This window comes from Arachis ipaensis, chromosome B5, assembly GCF_059453495.1.
Source record: "Arachis ipaensis isolate K30076 ecotype BB chromosome B5, ASM5945349v1, whole genome shotgun sequence".
Classification (NCBI taxonomy): Eukaryota; Viridiplantae; Streptophyta; class Magnoliopsida; order Fabales; family Fabaceae; genus Arachis; species Arachis ipaensis.
In genome coordinates, this window is record NC_142440.1 from 64,825,963 (window position 1) to 64,830,157 (window position 4,195).

Here is a 4,195-nt window from a genome sequence, read left to right on the forward strand (position 1 = left end):
AAAATTACCTAATCTAAGCAACAAGATGAACCGTCAGTTGTCCAAACTCGAACAATCCCCGGCAACGGCGCCAAAAACTTGGTGCACGAAATTGTGATCATCAACAATGGTGCCAAAGACTTGGAGCTCTCAAACGTGAATCACACTTTGTCACAATTCCGCACAACTAACCAGCAAGTACACTGGGTTGTCCAAGTAATACCTTACGTGAGTAAGGGTCGATCCCACGGAGACTGTCGGCTTGAAGCAAGCTATGGTTATCTTGTAAATCTCAGTCAGGCGGATTCAAATGGTTATGGAGGATTAATAATTAAAAGATAAATAAAACATAAAATAAAGATAGAGATACTTATGTAATTCTTTGGTTGGAATTTCAGATAAGCGTATGAAGATGCTTTGTTCCTCCTGAACCTCTGCTTTCCTATTGCCTTCTTCCAATCATTCATACTCCTTTCCATGGCAAGCTTTATGTTGGGCATCACCGTTGTCAATGGCTACTTCCCGTCCTATCAGTGAAAATGTTCCAAATGCGCTGTCACCGCACGGCTAATCATCTGTCGGTTCTCGATCATGTTGGAATAGGATCCATTGATCCTTTTGCGTCTGCCACACGCCCAACACTCGCGAGTTTGAAGCTCATCACAGTCATCCCTTCTCAGATCCTACTCGGAATACCACAGACAAGGTTTAGACTTTTCGGATCTCAGGAATGGCCGCCAATAATTCTATCCTATACCACGAAGGTTCCAATCTTAGACTAGAAACCCAAGAGATACACATTCAAGCTTGTTTGCATGTAGAACGGAAGTGGTTGTCAGTCATGCATTCATAGGTGAGAATGGTGATGAGTGTCACATAATCATCACATTCATCATGTTCTTGGGTACGAATGAATATCTTGGAGAAGAAATAGACTTGAGTTGAATAGAAAAACAATAGTACTTGTATTAATTCATGAAGAACAGCAGAGCTCCACACCTTAATCTATGGTGTGTAGAAACTCCACCGTTGAAAATACAAAAGTGATAATGGAGGTCATTGGCTTCGGCCCCAGGGAGGGAACCAGAAGAACCAAGATGAAAATACAATAGTAAAAGGTCCTATTTATAAAGAACTAGTAGCCTAGGGTTTACAGAAATAAGTAATTAATGCAGAAATCTTCTTCCGGGCCCACTTGGTGTGTGCTTGGGCTGAGCATTGAAGCTTTCATGTGTAGAGACTATTCTTGGAGTTAAACGCCAGCTTTTGTGCCAATTTGGGCGTTTAACTCCAGCTTTTGTGCCAGTTCTGGAGTTAAACGCCAGAATTCTTGAGTTGACATGGAACGCCAGTTTGGGCCATCAAATCTCAGGCAAAGTATGAACTATTATATATTGCTAGAAAGCCCAGGATGTCTACTTTCCAACACAATTGAGAGCGCGCCAATTGGGCTTTTATAGCTCCAGAAAATCCACTTTGAGTGCAGGGAGGTCAGAATCCAACAGCATCTGCAGTCCTTTTTCAGCCTCTGAATCAGATTTTTGCTCAGGTCCCTCAATTTCAGCCAGAAAATACCTGAAATCACATAAAAACACACAAACTCATAGTAAAGTCCAGAAAAGTGAATTTTATTTAAAAACTAATAAAAATATAATAAAAACTGACTAAAATATACTAAAAACATACTAAAAACAGTGCCAAAAAGCGTATAAATTATCCGCTCATCAGTCATATGGTGGTCTGGAGGAGTTGTTCACATAGTTGGCTTGCTCCCATTCACATTCAACTTCTGGGGTGTTCTCTTCTTGCATAGGTGCTTGGGCTTGGATGGCTGAGACTTGATTCTTCTCTATTTGCTTGGTTAGAGCTGCTAGTTAAGCTGTGATCACTTTGTTTTGAGCCAACAGAGCATCCATAGGGTTGAGCTCCATTATTACCCTTCTTGGGTTTCTATCGGAGGCATAGAAATATTCATTGTTGGACACTATTTCTATAACATCTATAGCCTCTTCAGTTGTCTTCTTCTTGTTGAGAGAGACTCCAGAAGAGTGGTCTAAGGCCTTCTTTGACTCTTGTGAAAAACCTTCATAGAAAATGTGTAACTGTACCCATTCATTGAACATGTCAGGAGGGCACTGACGTTGTGATTTTTTGCCAGTAAAGAATTTCGTAAAAATATTCGCATTGTAGATATAGTCTCTAAACCGACAGAAATTCCTTCGTACAAATATTTTGGTTGTCACAAGTAACAAACCCCTTAAAAATTGATAACCGAAGTATTCAAACCTCGGGTTGTCTTCTCAAGGAACTGCAGGAAAGTATGTTCTTATTATTGGTTATGGAGATTGTAGAATTAGGGGTTTTAAGAATGAGGGATAAATATGACAGTTGATTTAAATAGCAATTAAAATAAATAAACAAATACTGTAAAGCAAACTTTTGGCAAGGTATGAGAAATTGGAATTCCAGGCTTAGTTATTCTTATCAACAACAATGAAAGTCGAATCTTAATTCCACTTAATCAACCTTTACTAAAGCAAAGGAAAGTCAAGGGATTAATTGGCTTGATCTTCGAATCCTATTTATTTCCTAAGAAAAGGTTGGGATTATTGAAGTTTAATTCAATTAGCAAAGATAACAGTTATCAATTATGTTGAGATAAGATAACTCCTGAGTTACTGCTTTCTTAACCAAAACCAAAAGAGGAAAAAGTAAAATTGCTGGAATAAAAATGCCTTCAGATGTAAAGCAACAATAACATAAATTAAAGAAACCAATCATGAATTGAAATACCTCAAATAACATTAATAAGTGAAATTGTAATCTAACATGAAGAGTTCATACACTAAATTGGAAGAATAAATAAAAATAAAGAACCTGGGATTGAGAGTTACTCCTAAAACTAAGAGAAGTCCTAAATCCTAATCCTAAGAGAGAGAGAGAGGAGAGAACCTCTCTCAAAACTAGATCTAAAACATGAGAAGTGGAAATTGGTGAGCTCTCCTTGAATGGATGCATTCCTTCACTTCATAACCTCTGGTCTATGCCTTCTGGACTTGGATTTGGGCCAAAAAGGGCTTCAGAATCCGCTATGAGCGTTTTCTGCAATTTCTGGTGTGTAGCCTCTGTCACGCGTCCGCGTGGGTCACGTGGTCGCGTCATTCGGAGCTTTTCCTTGCCACGCGGTCACGTCAGTCATGCGGCCGCGTCGCTGCTGATTCGCGCTTGGCACGCGATCGTGTCGTCCATGCGATCGCGTGGATATCAGTTTCTTCAAGGACTCCATTTTGTGCTTTCCTTCCATTTTTGTATGTTTCCTTTCCATCCTTTGAGTCATTCCTGCCTTAGAAGATCTGAAACTACTCAACACACTAATCACGGCATCGAATGGAAATAAAGGTAATTGAAATAATTAATTTTAAAGCATAGGAAACATGTTTTTCACATACATCACATAATAAGGAAGGAAAAGTAAAACCATGCAATTAACATGAATAAGTGGGTGAAGGATTGAATAAATCACTCAAACTAAGCACAAAATACATCATAAAATATGGGTTTATCAACCTCCCCACACTTAAACAATAGCATGTCCTCATGCTAATTCCAAGGTAATGAGTAAGGTTAAAGTGATGGAATGTCATGCAATGCAATCTAATCTAAATGCAACTACCTAAATGAATGATGCATCATGCAATTCTAATTTATTCACTCATATATAAAGCTTACAGGTAGTTAAATTAATTCACATTCTCAAGGAGTCATATATATATATAGCGAAGCCTTAGATAATCAATAAGCACTTTTACAGTTGAGATAGGAGAGAAAAAGCATTTTATGAACTTGCAAGACAATTAGATAATTCAAACAGAGATAAATGTTAATGAGCTATTGAACCTTCACTGGATTTGTGTTTACTCTCTAGCCACTCAGTGTTTATTGGGTTAATCACTCTATTCCTCTTTTTATTCTTCCTTTCTATAACTTTGTTCTTCATCTAACCAATCAACAATTATAGAATACAGTCATACCAAAAATCATGAGGTCTTTAATTAAGGTTGTAATGGGGCCAAGGTAAAGGTAAGGATATATGTATAAGGCTAAGTGAGCTAAATAGTGAATCCTTAATTAGACTAAGATCTCACCTAACATACATACTTAGTAAGACAAAACTTCTTTACCTATTTTCCCATATTTTCCCACTTGATGTTACATG